General features: G+C 39.1%; 1 protein-coding gene and 1 long non-coding RNA gene across 3 annotated transcripts in view; one reads left to right on the forward strand and one right to left on the reverse strand.

The window, feature by feature from the left end:
- Positions 1-2729: 2729 nt before the first annotated feature.
- Positions 2730-4115, reverse strand: LOC148155268 (uncharacterized). Its single transcript, XR_015765528.1, has 3 exons — positions 3710-4115; positions 3551-3630; positions 2730-2995 (listed from the first exon to the last, which is right to left on the reverse strand). It is a non-coding gene; the product is annotated as an uncharacterized LOC148155268 (long non-coding RNA).
- A 13151-nt stretch (positions 4116-17266) lies between these two features.
- cdh5 (cadherin 5) overlaps positions 17267-23150 on the forward strand; it is an 82616-nt gene continuing 76732 nt past the window's right edge. Inside the window, exon 1 of one of the 2 annotated variants that reach the window (XM_088013453.1) lies at positions 17267-18163. The gene's annotated coding sequence lies outside the window, so the exon portion shown is untranslated. The remainder of the gene's footprint in view (positions 18164-23150) is intronic. The other variant, XR_015765525.1, reaches the window with a different exon arrangement.

Here is a 23150-nt window from a genome sequence, read left to right on the forward strand (position 1 = left end):
AGTCCCCCAGGCAGACAGGAAGAGGCTGGGTGTTCAACAACAACCACTTTCTCTTCCCTCAACACCCGTGTGGTCAAACATCCCTCAAGGACAACAGTTTGGCCAGATAAAATGGTTTGTGGCTGATCAGGCTGCAGAGTCAAAACAACTGGATGTTCAGGTGAGTTTTGAACATGCCTGTTCTGCAGGATCTTCAAGACAGCTTGATACCCAAAAGCAGTGGGTTTAAAAGTAGTAGACTGGCTCTCAAGGTGCTTCTTGTAGGCAATATCAATAGTATTTGTGCCCACTAGTAAAAGTGGATGTGTGGTTTTGGTGTCTGGGACTACCAAAGCTAGGGTGTCCACTTCAATTGGTGAGCCAAGAAATTCAGGTGGAAAAGTCAAATTTAATTCAATGTACCCAAGGTATGGTACATTTTGGCCATTGGCACCCTCAACTTCCAACAGATTGTTCAGAGACATAATTTCATGGTCAAAGAGGTGGGTATTATAAAATGAATGCGATACTGTAGTGACTTGCGACCCACTGTCAAGGAGGCAGCTGAAGATGGTTCCCTTTATTTGGATTTGGCCCATGCTCTTCGTACCGATGAGACCCTTAGGTAATACAAAATGTGATTCAGAATGGGGTTTGGGACAGCTGATGGTGGCAGCTCCTGGGTGTCCCTCAGCAGGAACTGCATTTAGTTTAACTGCTGACTTGACTTTTTTCCATCCCACGCTTGTTGTTTCTGACGAAGCTGTTTCTTCTTTTGTTCCACAAGGCTTGGATTTGCTTTGTTGCTACATTGGGAAGACATATGACCATCCTCACCACAGTTAAAACAGTACCCTGGCTTTGGTCTTCCAGCGGTCTGAGGTGAGGTGTTGCTGGTCCTTGGCTTAGACTTGGTCTGTTGCAGTTCTGATTTTGCATCAACAGGTGTCTTTCTGGACATGAAGGAAGACATCTGCCGTTGGAGTTGTTGAATCTGCTTTTTTAATTCTTTCAGTTCTTCATTAACTGTGTCATGACCACAAGAGCAGGTACTCTGAGACTGACTGGTCACTTTTTGTTTAGATGAATGAATGTGCTTTCTCATTAGAGATTCTTTAGCAATTTGTCTGTCCTCCTCTGTCCGGAGTGACAACAAAAGTTCAGAAAATGGGGGAGGATTGCTTTTTTTCTCCTCAAGTTGCAACTTGGAGATGACTGAGTTGTCCCAGCATCCCCGGCAGAACTGTTTAAGTAAATGTATGTCTTTGTCTCTTGGTAATATTCCTCCTCTTTTTATTACTGTGCTGAGGGTAAGCTGCAATCGCTGGAGATAGGAAGATGGCCGCTCTCCAGGATTTTGGAAAATGTTTAAAAACTGAGCGAAAAGCTCCTCTCCATCCTGTACTGTCTGAAAAGCTGAATCAAGGACTTGAAGAGTGGAAGGTGGTGCACCAGGGCTCAAACATTTAATTAAATCTGCAGCTGGTGACAACAAACTTTCCACAATTCGCCGATTAACATGCAATCTGGAAAGGCTGGGATCAGCAAGTAACAGTTCGATTTGAGATCGCCATGAGTCATAGTCCGCTTCATTGCTTGGTTTAGGAATTTTTCCTGAAAATGAGCGAGTCTAAGTGAAGATGTGGAAAAGTCACTATTTTTTACAACATGCTCCACCACAACTCTTTGAACGTCCTGTGGAATGAGGTCATTCCTCGACAAAGGAAACCTCTGGGTTGGTGGTATACGGGAGTGACTGGGTCGAGGTGGTGCTCCCTGCTGATCAGTGGACGAATGGGTTGGAGGAGCTGAAGAGGCTTGAGGCACAGTTGGTAACATCTGCTGACTTTGCACAGACTGTGCTAAGGTGAGGATGTCTTCTTTTTTTTTCTTCCTCCTCTTCATCACCACCATCATCACCACCATCATCATCTCCATCATCACCACCATCATCATCATCTCCTGTTGTCTCCAAATGTGTGCTGATTTGATCCATTACACCTTTCAGGACCTCCTCAAACCGTTTTCCACTTTGTTTAGCTATGTTCTTCAGCTCATCAATGTAGCCCATGGGAGGGCTGCTGCTACTCACTGAGGTTGCATACTCTGAAGCGAGAGAAGTAACACGAAATATCGCATCTACTGTGGTTCGGGAAGGGTAATTATATGGGAAAAGGGGTTGTAGTGCATTTAATGTAGAATCTTCTTCAAACTTGACAATCAGGTTTTTATAAAATGTACTTTGTGGATCACTGACATGGAAAACCTCTTTTACTGCACCATAACATTGTAAACGATCAACTATCTCTTTTTCGTCCTCACTGCTCTGAGTGCCAGTAACTAACACAGATCGTTGCATGTTTAACCCCAGCTGAGTAACAACATCCATTTTTGTTTTTGTTATTGATAATGATAACGCATCCAAAATAAAGGTACTGTGGAATTATTCAATTATTCACCCACTACAAGACGCCCGGCTAGCTCGCCACATGTAACGCTCTTATTAAATGCGCAGGTCTGACTGCAAGGTTTAGCGTTAACCACTTTGTAAAATCAGAAATAGGTACGGCATGGAGTCATGATTGGGTGGATAATTGATGCAACTGATGCAAAGAGCTTTGTTTATATTGCTATTTATTGCAGTGGAAATAATAATGATAATAATAATAATAATAATACTAACAGCAAAAACTAAACAAAAATAGATTGTTCAAAAGAAACAAGGAGGGGGAAAAAAAACAAACCAACAAAGAAATAATCAATAATACTTCAAAACCAAATGTAGTTCAAAAGTCCAAGAGCAACGGGAGAATTGTTCTTTTCCTTTAGATACTCCCTTAGAGTTTATTTTGTTTCCTGTATGGAAAGTGTTGTTTGGTTTTCCTGTGTGAAAAGTGTCGTTTGGTTTTCCTGTGTGGAGAGTGTCTTTCTTTTTCCTACCACCAGGTGGTGTGTGGGTAGCTCGCCATCCTCCGTCATCAAGCGAGTCGATGAAGGGGGAGAAAAAAAACCTGACCTAAAAGGCCAGAAAACATACATTAAGTTCATATATAAATGTTATATTTATATAAGCTAAATGGGAAAAAAAAAACAAATACATACTGCTATGTATTGACAACCACTTCATATTTTATAAAAATGAGAAAAAAAAATCCTTTTAAAAAGAAAAGTGCACTTCATAATTCAAGTTCAAAATTTCTCAAGGTAATTAGCAGTCGCTACGAACAGCTAATAATAAATCAAATCAATCAACTTTAAGAATGTGATTGATCAAAGTAGCTACAAACAAAATCATATTAGGTACCAGACTTCATTGATGCACCAGCATGGAATACAACAATAAACAAAGAAATCATGAAAAATAATCAAATCTAAAGTTGAAAGAGAAGCCTTTAAATATTAAAGGTGTGGCCTTTAATTCGGCTTCAACAATGTGACTTTTTATTAAGTAAATAATTAGTAAGTGGACTGAACTCATGCAGGCAACTGATTGTCGAGTTGGTAGCTAATGCTAACTGGCGGAGCACAGCGGAAATAACGCCCCATCATATATGGATGAATATTTACTCACCGTCGAGTAACGGATTGTCTGAGGAAGTGGATGTTACTTGTTCTCATCAGAAGGTAAACCAGGCATCAACAAAGCCCAACCTGGTGAGTATTGCAGCGGATATATTAGCGGCGCTAGTATTGCTGATACAACGTCAAGTTCAGATGGTACTTAACTCACCGCAGATCCTCGAGTTTTAGGGATGAATTTGTTCAGCGATGAGTCGAGTTGGAGATTTGAGATTGTTTTATTAACAACCGACGCCACAACCAACAATGAGCAGCAGCACAGTGGAAACCCGGAAATACACATGAGGGTCCCAGCTGTTAAAGGGACGGCTTAAAGGGAAGGTGGTTGGGGCGTGGCGGTCACGTGGGTTACATGTTGTTTGTGCTCTGAGGTTTCTGATGTTATGTGATGTGCTTTTCTGGTGATGGTATGCATCTGTCTTGAATGAATGCTGTTATCTCTGTGTGATCTCAGTCTTTGCGCACAGCATTTTTCTGAACCCGGGCATAAGAGAGGATTTAACAAGTCAAAAGGTTTTTAAAGTTCAAGAATTTTTCCTCTCTTAACAATTGGGGACTCGTCCGGTTCTTAACAAGTGCTGTGCAATTGACTCTGGGACCGCAGTGGGCGACTTTGAGCTCCGTGTTGGTCCACGATACAGGTGCGTCTCCTGATGTGAGTTTGATTTCTCTTTGATGCGCTGGCTTCGACCGGATCTTTGGTTTGATTGCAGAGAAACAATTGTGTGATTTTTCTTTTTTGGATCTTAGCACATAGGACTTTTATTTTTACCACGGTGAGTAGTGCGTTATTGTAGGAACAGGCTTGTATCAGCCTGAGAGTTTGATCCTCTCTAAAGGGACATGTTATTCGGATTTGGCCGAGTGTTGTTCGGATTTGGCACAGGTTGTACTGCTTCGTTGTGTCTGGGGTTGTGGTTTGAAGAGTACGTTAAATTGAAGGGTCGGTCCCCCTCAAGTTCTGCACTCGACTCGGAAGGACTGGAACAATTTTGGGTGTGAAATCCACCTGTGACGACTAGCGTTACGAAGGGACAAGAGTGAGGCCCACACGTTTGTTATTTTATGACACCGGTGTCCGTAGGGATTTCTTTCGTTTACTGTTTTTGTGTCTTTGTGCGTCTCACTAACCTTTTTGTGTGTTTACTGTGAATTGTTTTTGATTGCAGCTGGATGTGAAGGTTTTTATTTTTTCACTGAGGGGCGGAAGGAGCAGTATGCATCGCTACCCCTGCCGTTTTTGTGGTGAACTGGGACATTGGATCAAACAATGTCCCCATTAACTGCCAGCACCTGCGGAAGAAGGTGTGTTAAACTCACCAGCACCACAACCTCAGAATGCTGCACTGATTCCATGGATGGTGAATGAGAATATTTTATGAAATGTTATTAAATGTTTTTGCTGTATGTTATGTTGCTAAATTTATGTTAACACATGGCCTGTTGGAGCACATGGTTTCTGTGGGACAGAGATTTCTTTTACAGATCTTGCAGTCTTTTGTTTCACAGCGGGGAGACTGAGTGACCATTCCATTTGCATTTTGGGAGTTCTTCAGTTCTGAAGAACTCCCAAAATGAGTGAGCTGACATTTGCAGCTCACTCTTTCAGGATTCTTGGATCTTGATGTGAATTTCTTTTAGAACTGTGTTTTATGTTGAAATGGAAAGTACAAACTAAGAGATTTATAAAGGTTTCTATTTTCTCAGCAGGGAACATATAAGGCGTCAGTTCCAGGCTGGAGCTCTGGAAAGATGTCATTGCTTGTTTTTTATAATATTGTAACATTTACAATCACTTCAATTCCTAGGTTTTCTGACACAGGATGGAACACCCTCACTGATTGGAACAAGGAAACAAAAACGAGAAGATATGGATGGTTTTTCTGTTTGACAGTGTTGTCTACACTGTTAATGTAGGACATGTTGAAACACTAATGAATGACTTTGTTTCTTGTAGGACGATCTTTGTGTGCAGTCCATTTTTTCATATTACATGACCACATGAACAGTTTTTGGGACTTTCCCTCAGGGGGTCTAGTTAATGGGTAGCCATTTAATAACAATGCTCATCATAAAATAAGGTTGTGTGTATAAACTGGAGTTTTTAAAACAGGTTCACTCAAACCAAAACAATATTAGAACTGTTGGATAATTTTGTTTTTTTTCAGGCATGGTCTTATGACAATTGTGTTTAAAACTTTCTACAGGACGAATTTTGGTTTAAAATTTGGGGAAATATGTGTTTGGAAGATGGAATCAGTACAAATTGGAAAGTTTTAACTTTATGGTGAAAATTTCTTTATTTCACATGTTGGAGTGTGACAGAAAATTGCAGGTGAACATGGGGATCTTTTCAGTTGCTGTAGGTGAATTACACTACTTAATGTGTTTACCCACTGTTTCTGAGGAGTTGGAAGGTATATTTATTACATTATAGGTCAACTCATGTAAAGATGCCTTCAAATACTGAGAATGGGGTCGTCTTCCTGCTCTTACGAGAGTGTTGGGGGAGTATCACACCTCACTTTGTTTGGTCAGTTTGATCTGGGGTAACATCCTGCATCTTTCTTACAATGGGGTGTTAATGGGTCTGCTTGAGTGCGAATGAGAGAGTGGATTTGTATGCAAATGGCCTTTGATGGGTTTTTAGGAAGCGTTTTGTAAATATGACGTCATTTTAGTGAATAGCTGTGTGATATTTTTCTTATTTTAAACTATTTAGGGACAGTGAAGGTTTTGTTTCATAAATTTACTTTTACTACTGCTTTACGGACAATTTTACGGTGATGATTGCATATTTTGGTATCACAATCTGATTTGAAGCAGAGTCATCTGCTTGTGCCGTAGGATTAATGCACACAACAGAGGCAGCACAATTTCGGCCTTGGCTTGCAGCAGATAGAATTAGTGATTAAGAGACTGTCTCATCCACTTTGGAATTTTATTTTTTGTTTTTATTTTATACTAACACACTAACTGAATTAACTGTTGGTTTATATGTCACATGGGTAACTGATTGGACATGTTGAAATTTTAGCATAATGGGAGAAAGTTCTTTGATTTTAGTTTTCCACCTGTAAATTTGTTTTTCTTTTGGAAATAAGAAAACACAGGGGGATATTATAAAGATAAGATATTACTGATAGAACTTTGAAATTTGAAACATCTCAGTCTATTTTGAATACTGGATGGATGATTTGGATAAATGGTGGAACATGTTACAATATTTTAGTTTTTCAGCAAATTATTATATAACAGTGACATAGATTCAAAATTGTTTTTAAAATGATAATTTTATTATATCAACAGGGGGAGAAGGACACATAGACCTTAATTCCTGGTCAATTTATAGATATGGTTAATTGTAAATTTGTTAATCAATAATTTTGACTTTTTCATTAAACAATAGTGAATTATGGATTTATTTAATGTAGAGTCATATTGCCTTCCTGCTTGACTAAAATATGGTGTCTGTGATAGTGAAGCTCTTACTAAATTTAAATTAGTAATCTAAAATTGAACGGTTTCAAGCAACATCTATGAAATGTTTATTTACATTTAAAATTGTTGATGGATTTCTGCATCACTGCTGATTTCTTTGTATAAAGTTACAGTTGGGTGTAAATTGTTAATTTTGAGGAAGATTTTGATTAAAACTGCTATGAAATTCAAATAAAATGTGAATAACTTCTGACATTTTAAACATAAAATAGAAGCTGTTTTGAAGATCTCAGTATTACAATAATGGTTTTATTTTGATCTAGATTTTGCAATAGGACTTTGTCTTGAAGCGTGGGACAATGATAAGGATGTTTGGTGTTTGGTAGAACAATATGAAATTCGTAATTATTTGACAAAATGCAATTCAATCACAACTTTTATAAGTGTTAGTACTAGGACATTCTAGATTTTGTTCTAATTCTTTAATGAGTTTGTGAGGTTGTGATTTTAAAAATTGTAGTTGATATCTGGCACAAGCGGAGTGAATGTCATCGAGGTACTGACATTTATTGATTCAAACAGTAAGTGACCTTACTTCATTAGTTCTGCCACATTTGGTTGTGAAACGTCTTGCTTAATTCTATTTTTCTTGTCTTTACAGAGTTTGGGTTGTGAAGCGAGAGGAATGGCAGAGTGCTCTGTGGAGACTTAACATAACACAGGGAAGTGAAAATTCATTTGAGAGAGCAAAGTTGGCATAGACTTTTGTTGAATTTTTTAGTTAACTTGTATTATTTTTCTCTGGCAGTTCTGTTCTTGGAAGTTGAAGTCGGTCTTGGGGGTGGGTTTCTGAGGCTTGGAACCATGCTGGAAGGTGTGAGATGATGGTGTCGCTTGGCATCTGGCTTCGGGTGTCTGATGTTGCTTTAAGCCAAGACATAGCCGCCCACAGTGCTGCAACTACGAACTGTGCCTTTGATGCCGGACTGACAATTGGAAGGGACGACACCTCCTATATTTTAACTGAGGTCGGTGAAGAATACCTGCTATTTCATGTTACTTGGGTCACGCTGATGCTTACAGGACCCAGGGATGGATGTGCTCTCTGACTGTTATTGATGAAGCATGCTACAGCTGGATTCGGCAGGAGGTCGTACTTCAAGGATCAAAGACATCCTGATGGGGATGGAGTACGTTGGGTGGAAACCCTCCTTTGTTCTGCGTTTTCTCCCCCACGAACACTGCTGACATCAAGAGCTGACCTCAGTTCAAGAAGAGGACATTGCATCCCCTGTGCTCTACAGATGCTTGGTCTGTTCCGTGTGTTTTTACACTATGGACTCTGCACAGTTCACGATGGGCAAGTTAAGATGTCAAGTTGCAGCTCAGCAGATCTCCTGTTTGTCTGGTTGCCTGGTAGTCCCAGATTCTCCACCTCTCGGCATGTGACCTCAGTCCTCTGACCCCTCCTTTGGCATGTTTTGGCCTCCGAGTTGCAAACCACTGCCAGTACCCGGTTTAAATTGCTAATATTTCACTATTTTTTTCCAAATTTATCTCGTATTGAGTAGGATGCCTCCTTTTTATTTTTTTTCTAACCTGATTTATCACAGGGCATACTACATTTACTGGGTTGACTGCCTCATATTCTTCTCGCTTGACATTCTGATCTTTTTTGGTAAACCATCTCAAAAGTTTTATGATTGCAAGACATGTGGTATAGCTTTCTGCATTTCTCGGAAATGCCTTAACTTCCTCCATGATTCACTCTGTTTGTCTCACACAAGTTTAATTTTTCCCCTTTCAGCCTGAGAAGAATGGGGAATAACTATTCTAACTTTAATTATTAGAATTACATATTTTTTTCTTAACCATAGCTGAATTGCATTGTGTGCTATGCTTCAACTACAAAGAGAGATTATCTAAATTTTATTTGGCTCATATTACAGTGGTTACCATTCAGTGACAACTAAATTAAATGGAATTTAAAATTAAGGTGCTAAAGTGGATTGATGAGTGTCTATAGAGCATACTGAGCTAATGACACCAAGTTCTGTGTTGATTTCATAAATTTACATCAAATATTGAATTCTTTGGTTGAGGTGTTCAGATTGTAACAGCATCTGGGACACCATCTTTGAATTATATCCAACTGTGTTATATGATGCTAAAGTTAGCGGTGCTAGCAGATTTCATCTCAATGAGTTGTATGGGATTTTTATTGTATTCTATGACAGAACATTTGTTCTGTTATAGAAACAGGGGGAAATGAATGGAATTGATCTAATAAGCAAATTTTTAGTTTGGATCTCTCTTTACGTTTCGGCAAAAAAAGAGGGTATTAAAGTTAAATCAAAATACATTAAATGTCTTACGGTGTATTAGCAGCGTTAAATATGAGTTAACTATTTGGATATGGAAAAAGCAAAATTTATAAATTGAATACACTAAACTTAATATTACTTGTCAAATAATTTATATAAAACAGTGTTTCTTAATTTAAAATAAGTTGTTTAACTAAGACATTAAGGAAGGTCAAAACTAAATATTTACATCATTTAATAAACTTAGCTGTATCAAATTTCTCCCCAAAACTGAAAATGCATTGATAATTGATAAACGGGTAATTAATTAACCAATTAAATATTTTATAAATAGGTTAGCAAAAGAATAAATGGATCAAAGGTTAAAAATGGTTGAAATTTTGGGATTTAAAACTATGATTGGAATAAAGTAAGTCATTTTTGATATTTAATGACACGGTTAACTTTACTCATGAAAAACAGGCTGATCATTCTTTAAGGTTTTAAAACAGAAAATATGATGATTGAAATTAAATTGGTCTAAATTGGAGATTTACAAATTAACAATTATGGAACTGCTTCTAAAATGTGGTTAAGATTTGGGTTCAGCACATTGGCAAACATTTATTTCTCATGTAGGCCTTATATAAAAAGAGGGTCAAAAGATTGATAAAATACAGTTCTAAAGGAGCAGCTTCTTAAAATGCTAAGTTTACTGAGTTATAATACGAAAGGAAAATTACTGGAGGAGACTTTACATAAGGAAATAAATGATAATTAGGAATAAAGTTTTAAAGAGAAATAAATAAAACTAAAACTACCACAAAATCGCTTCCTTCCTGATAATACAATAAAATAACTATTAAAATAAGATTTGATAACAAGAACAATATACGACTTAAAACAATAAAGAATAATTAGAGTATTAATTAATAAATTAGTGTAAATAAAATATTAATTCAAATTGGAAGGAATTACTTATTTTATTTTAAAATACATTAAGGAGCTCTAGATAGGCGACAGACTCTGTTCCAGTATGGTGACCAGCGGATGACCTCACTGAATAACAAAGAACCAACCTGAGGGTCTTCCCTGGCCGGAGGATGACCTCACACCTAGATGTTCATCGGGATTTCTTTCATTCTATTATGCTTTTGATGTCATCAAATTGGAAAAGAGGGAACGCCCTCTTTGTTAAACTCACCAAATTGTGGGCACAATAAATCCCAAAAAAGGTGAGCATCGGTTACTCAGCTGACGACCCTGAGTTCAAAACTATAAGGAAAATGAGCTGCTAGAGACCAGAGGATCATCTTTGTTATTTCTCCTATTACCAAGTTTTCATCTTTCATCTACGACGTGCCAACGAACTCATCTTACTTCAAGGAGCATCAAGAAACGGAGACACAAAATGAAGATATGTCAGAAAAAAAATTGTTGTACAAAACAACTGGAGGTTTATTGATAGTTTGTAAGTCTTTTATATGCAGTATTTTGTATCTAACTTGCTCATTTATTGCAGGGATAATTTTGGACAAGTATTTGTGTAACATCCTATTTGTATCAGGAATACTTGATTGACTTTTCTAAAATATCATTTTAAGTATAACATTAAGATTTGTGGTAAGGTTTCTGTGAAGCATTGATAAAATTCATGCATTTTAAATCATCTTTTTGGTAAGACATGACTATGGGCTAGATCATTTTGAAAATGCATTTTAGGATTTTAATCCTCTATATGATTTTGCTGTCTGATTTGGTCTGATTTTATTTGCAATGAATATGCCAACATTTTAACAACAAATGTTATGTAGAAATGTTATGCAAAAAGAGGGGCTTAATTTATCAGCTATAATATGGTGTTTCTGAATCTAGGCTTATATTACCGCATAGCATATTTTAAATTTATATTTTAGAGTATAATCTCTATTAAGAGATTAAAAGAGGGAATTGTTAAGAAAATAAATTTAAGCTAGTTTTAAAACTCAACATGTCTTGATTCAAATGGCCTAAATTGTGGTTTTAAAATCAGTAACGTATTCTGGCCTATTGACCTTTATGTTACCTGTAGTTAAGGCAGATGGTTTGCTAGGATCGTTTGAACTGCCTTTTGTCTGTGTGGGAAAACAATACAGTAGAAGTTCTACCTTTTCACACTCATCTGTGAAAAGCCGTAAACACGGTAGGAGTTCCTGGCTTTAGAGAGGGTCAGAGATAGCTCCTGGATTGGATGAGCAAAGATACGCCTTATTTGAATAAATTAAAGATAATTTAATTTACTATAAAACTTTCTACACAGAAGTAACACATTAGATTTGCTTTTGCAATTCTCCAAAGACGTCTTTGCACATCTTTGCTTTTCTTTCTTTCCTTCTTTTTCCAAGTCTGTCAGGTAAATGAATGTATGTCTCTGTTGTTCTGCAGTTTCTGTTGTAATTTTATGCATCGTCTTCTATTGGATTAAACTCTGTAATTCTGTGACGTCAACACGGATTGCTGTTGTTTTCTTTGGGGCTACACGCGGCCCGCCGGGAGGACCTGGGATCTAAGAGGAAGAGAGAGAGCCAAACTTTTTCCAAAATTAATTAATTCAGAGAATCTCTTCCTTAACACTGGACAGCAATGACACAACTAATGACAAGGACCCGACAGGAAATACAGAAACAGGTGGGATTAAATACACAAGGGCTAATCAGGGAACACAAGACACAGCTGGGAACAAGACAACACAGGAACTAAATTAACTAGAAAACAACTCAGAAACCTAAATCCTTACAGTAACATCCAACAGGAAAATGTGATTTTTGTTTTCAACATGTTTTACTGAAGAGACAGTAAAACATGTTTTGTTGTTCTGTTCCAAATATTCTGTTGAGAGAAAGGAATTAGTATACTACAAGCAGGCACAGGGTTATAGGGGGGGGGCGGCCCGGGCGGGTGCCAGGGAGGGAGGAATGGTTTCAAGTCGCTTTAATGTCTGATTTTAGACGGAGAAAGTGCACTCTCGCCTGTTGAGAAAGGTTTATTTAATGTTAAAATTAATTTCCCTCAATGGAATATATAGTAGTCAGTCCCAGTGACTGTTTCACTCACGGTTTAGCCGATGTGCTTCCTGTGTAAAAATCAAACGATAAAACGCGGCCCAACACCACTCAGAACTAGCAGTAATCAGCTAGCCATGCTATCGGGAAGTTTTCATTAGTAACTCAGGATTGTTTATTGTAATGAAACCTGTATTTGCCTTTGAATGTTAAGTTTTATACTTGAATTTTTTGGAAATGTTGAAAGGTTTTATTTTGACTTTTTACATTATTTAGCCTAGCGGTTCTCAACGTGGGCGGTACCGCCCCCCAGGGGGCGTTCAGAGGACGGCAGGGGGCGCTGGCGGACATTTTTACAAAAGGGGGGCGCTGGGATTCCTTTGGGGGGCGTTTGGTCGAAGGTAAACTTTACACCTTAAATGCACAACAATGCCAGTTTAGACTTTGAGGAACTTGTTAAAACTGTATTGTTTAACAATAAACCATGCTTGGCTGCAACTGTATCAATGGCAGCTCTTCTATTCAGTGTTTGTTAGCTTCTGTTAGCTTCTTGGCGCAGCTCTGTTCTTCTGCTACTGGTAGCTAAAATCATGATACCCTCACTGTGTATCCCTCTGAAAAATGAACCCATTTAAATAAAGAAATAAAGAAATCCCTCCATGGTGACACCACGATAGAGAGCGTTCATTTTATAGCGTTAACACCGGTGCTGTAAGGTCCGGTATGAAACGGGGGTGATAGAACAACGGTACCACAGCACTTTTAAATTTCAATAATCAGAATGCAGAAATTGTTTCCGTTGTCTTAAAAGGTTTATGTCAGTCTGCCTTTTCCCCATCAATACGTTTCCCGACCGCCCTGCACTTTAGTGGGTAAAAAAAAAAAAAAGACGCACACATTGAGCAAAACTCTGAAACAGGAGAACCGGGACATAAAACGTAGCGACAAACTAGATGTGAATTATGGCATAAAAACAAAGAATCCGACGCTGGACAGTGAAAAATCAACACATGATGTGAAACACATGACGATTAGGCGGCGCAGCAGGTGATGAGTGAAGATTACTGATGGTGAGCGTCAATAAAAGATAAAATAAATCTAGCAACAGGAAAGAAACTAAAGTGGACATAGCGATAAACCAAGAGAGGATGATACTAATCAAAGGAAACTAAATGGAAATGAATGAAGAACAAAATCCAAAAATAAACTAAGAAACTATACAGAGGAATAAACTGGTATGGCAAGACCTTTAGAGCAATAATTAATACAGAGACTGTATGGCAAGAATAAACGGACACTATTTCCAGATAAAAGTTAAATATAGTTGAAGTGCCATGGGTTTGTTAAGACAACATCTACTACTGAGAATAAATATATTTTACAGACCATAACAGTAAAAAACTTATCACTTATTTATGTTTTTAATTAGATTTGATATATTTATTTCTTCAATATTATTTTTCATGTCAGTGTTAATGTCATGAGGCTGATGACTCCATGACACTTTCAATTTGACTCATTAGGATTTGATCAAGAACCATATTTGCTTTTTGTAATTTCTGTCCAGTAACACTATTAATCTATAAATCAACAGACAGGTCTATATAAAAATATAATCCATGTTTCTGTCTCATATTTATATGGCATTAAAGGACCTGGAACTTTTGTTTTTCCACTGACAGCTCTGGTTTGAACAGTAAATGCAATGTGGGTGAATTTTTATGGATGATACTCTGATGTCCCATTCTCCTGAAGGCAGCACAGAGCTGCACCACAAGAAACCTACAAGAAGAGCTATGATAATGTAGTTACAGTTCTATCCATGTGTTAATGTTGCAGAGCTCAGTCGTTTTGCAAATAGTTCAAAGTTTAAACTGGCATGTTGAACGTCTTTTATCTGGTTATTTTATGCAAGATTTAACAACTAGAAAATGTTACAAAATAAGAATATTTTTTCCATTGATTGGCTGCTGTTAGGCCTACCAATTTTAACTTGAATGTTCATTGCATTTTTCATAGATGCCTGTAAAAATAATTTCTATTCCCATTACTTTTTTGTTCTCTGGGAAATTATTTTTGATGATAAACACAGAAACAAGCATAAAAATCAAAACATCTACAATAGTGATAGTAATATTAATGATAAAATAATGGTCAGTGCAAAGTAGCCTACAAATTCTTTGGTGGGGGGCGGTGAGGGACCTGGATAAAGGCTAGGGGGGCGCTGGCCCAAAAAAGGTTGAGAAACACTGATTTAGCCTCTTTAGAGACTTAATATGTTTTCAGTCTGCTAAAGATAGTATTACAGATAGTACAATTTGTACAATGCCTGTTTTGTTTTTTTCTTGGAAAAAGTTATTAAAAACAAGTTTTATATCTAAATTAAGGTGAATTCATGGTTCCTTTTTCCACATAATGTAACCGTAGTGCTTATGATTAAAAAAATAATTATGTGATCGGCATCGGTGATCGGCCGTGATTGGCCTTCATGGGTGATCGGAATCGGAGGGAAAAAACCTGATCGGCACATCTCTAATATAAAAAAAAAAAAAAAAAATTCCCTTCTCACCCTCCGCGGGTGGTCTCTTTAATCTTCTGAGCTCGGGTCCTCTACTAGAGGCCTGGGAGCTTGAGGGTTCTGCGCAGTATCTTGGCTGTGCCTAGAACTGCACATTTCTGGACTGAGATGTCTGATGTTGTTCCTGGGATCTGTTTGAGCCACTGCTCCAGTTTGGGGGTGACTGCCCCGAGGGCCCCGATGACCACAGGCACCACTGTGGTCTTCACCTTCCAGGACTTCTCCAGTTCCTCTCTGAGGCCCTGGTATTTCTCCAGTTTATCGTGCTCCTTTTTCCTGATGTTGCAGTCACTTGGTATTGCTACATCCACCACAACGGCTTTCCTCTGTTCTTTATCCACCACCACAATGTCCGGTTGGTTCGCCATTACCATCTTGTCTGTCTGGATCTGGATGTCCCACAGGATCTTAGCTAGGTCATTCTCCACCACCTTTGGGGGTGTTCCCCACTTTGACCTCGGGGCTTCCAGTCCATATTCGGCACAGATGTTCCTGTACACTATGCCCGCCACTTGGTTATGTCGTTCCATGTACGCTTTCCCTGCCAGCATCTTGCACCCTGCTGTTATGTGCTGGACTGTCTCAGAGGCCTCCTTGCACAACCTACACCTTGGGTCTTGTCTATATATACATATATATATATATGTATATATATATATATATATATATATATATATATATATATATATATATATATATATATATATATATATATATATATATTGGGTGGGGTGATATATATGTAGCATCCTGGTCCACGTTCCATTCCAGTAGATGGCGGTAATTCACATCAATATGTAGCTTGCCAACCGCCATAAAAAATAAAAAAGAAGAAGAAGAAGAAGAATCCTTACAGTAACAGCCATAGACAACATCCATATCACAGAGGGTTCTGGTCAGCCCAGCTGATGTTGTATCCATGATGTTTTGCAGATTGGGACACAATCACATCTTTGAGATTCTAACTCTTATCATTAGCCAGAGTTTGTTGCAACTGAGTAGATCCTGCTTTCTAGCCAACTTTCCAATATCGCTAAAAGAAATCTAGCTAAGCCCCAATGGAAAGCTGAAACACGGCAGCATATTTCAGCTTATCACTCTTTACAACTCTAAGAATTGCCTTGTTGGAGCTAAAATTATGTTTTTTTGTTTATCAAACTGTTCTTGTTTGTATCTTTTTTAAACTTAACAAAACTCCTGGGAACAGATTGTGTCCTAACACCAAGCTGTAAGGACACCTAACTGTTAGGATTTGGTTTTTGTGTGTATTTTTGTGTGAGTGTTTCCAGTTAATTGAGTCTCCATGTTGTCATGTCTGCCCCTGATTGTTCCCAGCTGTCTGTCGTGTTACCTGATTAGTCCCTGTGTATTTAAACCCACCTGTGTCTCTTGTTCCCTGTCCACACTTATTTGTGTGTCATTTGTTGTGTTACAGTCCTGTGTGTTTCCAGTGTTACCAGTGTCTCGGTTCCTTGCTCATTGCTCACCTATGCTGTCTGGATTTTGCAAAGTTTAAGATTATCATTAAAACCATAATTTTTGCACTTAATCTGGGTCTGACCACATCTCATCCTCACCACCAACTTCTTAATTCATAACACTAACTTGGATACACATGTTAATCCTCATCTTTTGTCTCTGATGCAAGACGTTTTTGATATTGGTGTATTAAGAGTTGCTTGCCTGTGTAAAAATGCCAAACGCTGTGTCGACATTTGGAACTGACTATGAATTGGAACAGCCTCAATCGGAAAGCTGTGAGAACAATTGCATATACAGAGTCGAAACAAATCGTTGATGGATGTCATGAGGCACAACTACTCCCAGATGTTATGAACGTATTGTTAGAATTGGAGATGTAGGAACAGAGCTGAAAGTGCAAACAATAAAAGCAAACATGGGAAAGACAGTGGAGGGAGAAGGAAGGGGGGAAAGACTGGACTGTTGTTGCCAGGGGAGAGGTTTCATATGAAAACACACATTCCAATTCGCTTAATTACCGACAAACCCAGCCACTCCAAAGATAGCAAAAGTGGAGTTGGGGTAGGGTGGAAAGTGTTTGTCTCCTTGTGTGTGTGGCAAAAGTCCTGCTCATCTCATCTCATTTCAAGGCTTAGACAAGATCACTTTGTCAGATACACTCTTATCTCAAAGTCAGCCCCCTGGAATATTTACTAGTCTCATGTGGGGAAATCTCTGAGGATTATCCCCAATAACCTGTTTAACTTAATCCTTATCTCACACACATGAATCATAAATCCCCACCACCTCTCTTCTCTGTTTTTCTGAGATGGACTGAGGGGAGTAGCGCCTCTCTCACCTTACTCTCCATTACACTCCCTCTCCTCTCCCTCCTCAAACACACACACTCCCTCACTCCATCTGCTTCTCGAGCATGAGCTGGCTGCTTTTTCTGCCTTCGTTGTGCATCTTTGAGCCATTCTGACATATGCGCTCCCCCTCTGCCTTCCTGCTGCTTTCTTTTTGCTATCTTTCTATTGACCCCGTACCTCACCAGGGGAGCCAGGCTCTCTAAGTTTTTGTCCTGTTTCTCCCAGGACATGAAAAAAGGAGCAGAGATCACCGGCGAAGAAGACCGTTACCACAAAAACAGGAAATAGGAAGTGGGCAGTGACCTGTGCGAGAGGGGACTGGAGTCGAACAGCTGTGGGCTCAACAGTTTTTGGATGTTGGGATGAGAAAACCACATCAGAGCAGTCTGCGAGAAGACGACGAGCAAGGGAAAATACTGAGACGGTGAATCTGTTGGATTCACACCTGACGGGGGGAAAAAACCCTCTACAACCTGAGGACGAAAAGGAGGCGAGAAAGACATTTTGGTGATAAAACTCCACACTTGGAGTGACTTGGACTTTTTTTCTTACTTGTATGCGTAAAGCCCAAAGTCTTAGCAAAAGCCGAGGTTCTTCAATAATCTAATTCTTAAATATTCTGGGATCTGACTTTGGAAGTGTCCTTGGAATTTCATCTTTTTTATACTTGTTGAAGAGACTTCAACAGGCTTTCTGATTCCCGGAAAAGGTTCAGTCAAAAGCTTTGGAGGAAATAGCTACTTCAGCTGAAATCTCTTACATTGATGAAAACACGCGTTTCTGGACAGAAAAAGTAGCTGGACTCAGGAACTGTTGAATTTCCTGGAGTTAAAGTAGACTTTCAGCGTCTTTGAATAAGTACACAATCTCTAGAGGATTTGGGCTTCACCAAGACAAGAGTCAAACCAGGTGAGTTAATTTTTTCCATCTCAATTATGAAGGTAAATTAGGAGTTTTCTGTGGACATGATGAAGTGTTTCAACCAGAGCATCCCTGTTCAGCAAATGAGCCTGTGAATATACATTTTACTTCTGAATGAAGAGCGGCATACTTCAACAAAAAATGTAACCCAGATCCCTTGAAAATGCTCCAGGCCACTTTCTCATTCACTCCGGGGCGAAATGCTGATGAATAGTGGGGGAATAAAAACGTATCAGAGAAGGCACCAAAATAAGTGGAACTGACAATGATAACCCCTTCCCAGATAGGTTGTCAGCACCTGTCACTCCTCACATATGTTACGGCAATGGCCTCAGACAGCTCAGTGTGGATTTGAATGCAGTAATTGTGCCGTCCCCAGGGTTGGGACTGTCATTCCTGGAGACGGACGGCCGAGGCCCATTAAAATGATACAGGCCGATTTGTAGACGCAGCTGGAAGAAATTTAACTAAATCCACAAGGAGGGTCCTCAGCTGCTCGCTTTTGAAGAGTTCCAACATTTTGCGAGGAAACCGATTTGTCGCGGCTGTTGAGAGCTCAAGTTGGCTTCACCTATGAAGTATTGATGGCACGCATCTAATATTTAACAATCAGAGATGATCTTGTCTTTTGAGTGGTGTCATTTTGTCAGATGAAGTCCTCCCTAATATGCAGTGGAGTCCTAATTTATTAGCTTTGTGGTTTCTTGGCAGAGTGGAAGGTGAAATAATGCCTCCAACAGATTTCAGCACAGGTTTCAGAGACAACCTTGTTTTTCTTGTTGTTTTTGTCTGTGGTAATCTTCACTCCTCTGTAGTGGATTTTCTCCAGAGGGCAACAGAAGTGATTTGATTTAGTTGTTACATGGAAAGCTGCCGATGCCAACTAAACCCGGTGGTTTAATTCCTGAAGAGCAAACTATCAGGGGAAAATCCTTTGGCTGCCATCTGGGAGACTTCACACACACGCACACGCACGCACGCGTGTGCTCACTCGACTCGCACACATACCCAAGATTCATGATTAGAGCTGTTCATTCATTCAGATATATGTCAGTGAGGTTGACAAGCTGTCCAGCTGTGGTGCTGTTAGCTCAGCTCAAGTCACTGATTACTGCTGAAAGACCCAGTTAAGGTTTATTCTCAGTGACTGACCTGCATTTCCCCCTTTTTTTTCCATAGCATACTAAAACTCTGGCCTGTAATACAATATTTTTTTTATTGTTCTGCAAATTGGTTTCCACTTCCATTACTACAGGAAAGACTTGGTAAGGTTTTAAGTAAAAAAGCAAAAGTAAAAAAGGGAAGAATTTTGAAGGGTTCCATATTTGGGATTTTGGCTTTGAACAGCTTTAAATGAAACTGAATGGTCATGTTTTAATATCTGTTTAATGCTTAACATTAAACAGTGTTTACAACACTTTTTTCTTGTAATGCATTGATTTAAGCTGTAGGGTATGGATTTTTGAGGAATAAAAGATGAGCAGAGATGGCATAATTAAAATCGGTTTTGGAGTTGGCAGACATCCTTCAGGACAGTGAAAGTCTAATTAGCCTGATTTGACTTGCAGTGTCTGTGTTTGTGTGTTGCTGTGACTTGCTGGCAGACAGATTGTTAGATCTGTCTGTCTGTTAGATCTGTTCTAATCTCAGCGAAAGACACACACTAACACATAAATAAACCCAAACGGAAAAAAATCAGTGGTGTTCAAAGAAAATGCTTTCTCAAAGATTAAGTGAAAGTATGCCTTTTTTGTAAGTATCAACTTTTAAGATTTTTTGATATCATTGTATATATGTCTACATTAGAATGTATGTTGAATTTGACCAAAGGAGGCATTATCTCCAGGTCTTGGTGATCAGCTGAACCCAGCAGCACAGTGAAAGGCGATTTCTAAACTAATATAAGTACTGTGTTGTTTAACAATTTTTTTATAATATAATTCTTGTGTTAGGTAAGAAAACCAGTATTGTTTTTCTCTGCAAATAAATGCTTGACATTTTGGGAATCATTTTTAAAAATCAGAGAAACTAAAATTGTTACCATGGTTACATGTTTTTGTCCAGAACTGTCCTCACTGGGATAGTTTGGGATTTTTTAAGCTTTTTATTAAAAGGTTAGAAGCTGTTAATGTTTTATCTGCAGTACGTCCCTCTGCTGATGACATCAGTTGGTAAGAATCAACTTTAGTCTAGGTAGTGGCAGGGCCATCTCAGAAACATCCAACTGCTTGAGATCTGATGGTTAGTTACAGCAACAAAGGATTATTTAATGGAAAATAGTTTTTTAGAAGGTGGTGTATGGGCTAGGCTGAAAAATGTATGCTTACGAGTCTAAATTTGTAAATTTCACAGTAAACCTGCAGGATTTGTGTTTGTTCCTTGCTTTTCAACCCAAACATATATGTGAAATCATAGGTTTTATCTGTGGGAAGTTTATGAGTTATGATTACAAGCTACACAGTTATAGTTCTGCAACAACACAAGGGCAAATCACAAAATTTACGAGTACAAATCTTCAACCCTTTGAAAACTACAGACATCATAGATGGAATGCTGGAAAGATCGATCTAAATTTGGCCTGTCCTAAGAACCAGCCGAGGAGAACACGTAGAGTGTTTCTGGTCTGGTCTGCTACATTTCATTTGTCCCTGAAGTCACAGGTCAGACATGGAAATGATGTCACACTTGAACGCTCCAGTTGCATTTCAGAAAACCAGTTAGATTTGCTATTTTTTGTGGTTCTTACTAAAGTAAAAAAAAAAAAAAAAGTGTAAAGCTTTACTTAAAACTAAATCAATGTGAAATTTGTTTTAGTGGTTAAAGTCAGGCCTGCGACAGACTGGCGACCTGTCCAAGAGATACCCGCCTCTCGCCTGAAACATTCGCTGGAGATAGGCACCAGCACCCCTGCCGACCCCACTAGGGCCAAGGCTGTACAGAAAACAGAAGGATGGATGGATGGATGGTTAAAGTCAGGTGGTGTAAGAAGTTTACATTTACTTAAATACAAGGTTGGTAAGGTATGTTCCAGTTGTAGCCAGAAGTTGGATTTTCCCAGTTCTAAGTCCACAAAGCAAAAATATCACCTAAAGTTGGAATTTCAATAAGAAGCTTCAGCATTTTAACTTCCTTGACGTTTCAGATGTAAACGGTTAAACTCTTTATCTTTTTGATTCTCATTAAATCAGTGGCACTTCACGAACTGTATAACATTGACTGAACATCGTCTTTTAGAGTCCAAATGCAAAAAATGTAAAGAAATACTTCATCACTTTATATAGCGAATAGTAGTTTCTGCTGCTCTGAATCAGTGCAGAATATCTGACACCAGAAACGCTTTACGTTTCCACAGTCAGATCATGCTTAAAATAGGAAGGTTAGTGGTGGTACACCACCTCTTTACACTGGTGTAAACAACCATCAGATGCAAACGTGATGACGGTTTAAAAGGTCATAAAACATTATTTCAATAAACTACTCTGATATTTTCAAATTTCAATTTGTTTGATGTTGGTAGAAGTCTGTTTTGATTTTAGCCCATTCTGGGCTAGGGTTTAACTGCACCAATCTGAATTTATATTTAATAGAATCACCATTAAAGGTTATCTACAGTAATGAAGATATTAACTGCTTACAGCCCCCAAACAACCTCAAGAAAACTCTCCTTTAGTATCTTAAGTTGCTTCTTGAGCAGTTGTGTAAAATGCTTTGCCGTGTTTGTGTCAGCAAGCTTTTGGTGTTCAAAGTACAATCTGTCAGTCTTTTGATGTAAAGATCACACCAACAGTCTTTATTTGTACTCACAGAGTCAAATTAGACAAAGAGAAGAAAGAACTGACAATGATTATGTCATCTTAAGTGTCATGATGGGTACCAGTTTTTTCACCCACATGCAGGAACACACACAGGAGAGCAATGAAATCAGTAAAGATGGTTTATTGAACAAACACAAATAATAAGTGAGGGATTGTGCTCCGGGGAAAAGGGGGAAAATCCGGTCCTCTGACTGTCAACGAGAGAGAGTGGTTAGTGTTGCTTTCAGGATCAGTGAGGAAAATACAATAATAATAGCGGAGCTTACTTTGAGCTGGTGACCGGCTCTGGGACTGAATGGATGAATCAGAGGAGGCTTCTCTTGAGCGGGGAGGATTGTGTGGGGTCCAGAGTGGTGAGGTTCGGAATAGGGGTGGCGGAGCTGGAGGGCGGACAGGTAAGTTTGGTCTGCGGAGGTGGAGGCGGGAGGCTGACAGGGTCCAGACGTAACTGGGATCTCCGAAGCCGGGCAACCGACAGGTAATACCTGTGGCGTCTCGAGGAGGATCACAACGGACCAGGAGGATTGAACTTCCAGGATTCGAGCAACCGGTGGGTACAACCTCATGCGTCACAGGAAGAGCTCACAGAGGAATCCAGACGCCTTCAGCGTACGTTAGCCTATTATGGTTATCTCCAGTGATCCCCTGAGGAAGCTAACACTCAGGCACTGGAGAGTCGGCCATCCACTCCTTATGTAGCTCCACAGCCAATGTAGATCTTACACAGGTGTGTCCACGGGGTTGCCACCGCACTTCTCCAGGGGCTGGCCCACAGGCGGCCTCTGGTGGTAGAGGAGGGAAGGGGAAAAAAACAAACAAACAAAACAAAACCCTGGTTCCTGACAGTACCCCCCCCTCAACGGACACCACCTGGCGGCCGAGAAGAGGGAAGGGTGTAAGAGCGGAAATACTATCTAAGGAGTTGTTTGGCGGAAAAAAGACATTGGCACCTCGGCGAAGACTTTGGCTTCGCACTAGGTCAACCTGACCGAATTCTTTCCTTCCATTTGCGTGCAAAGCGCAAATGGAGCCAGAATTTACTGGAAAGGATGTCTGTTTGTGCAAGATAAAATTAACAATTTGAGATAAATTGTACTATTCAGCAATTCTGAAATGGAGCAGATGTTGAGTTCGTGAGGTCCAAAATATTTTAAAGGTCG

Source organism: Poecilia mexicana, unplaced genomic scaffold (genome assembly GCF_051168715.1).
Source record: "Poecilia mexicana isolate PSO_F unplaced genomic scaffold, ASM5116871v1 scaffold_15, whole genome shotgun sequence".
In the NCBI taxonomy this organism is placed as follows: domain Eukaryota; kingdom Metazoa; phylum Chordata; class Actinopteri; order Cyprinodontiformes; family Poeciliidae; genus Poecilia; species Poecilia mexicana.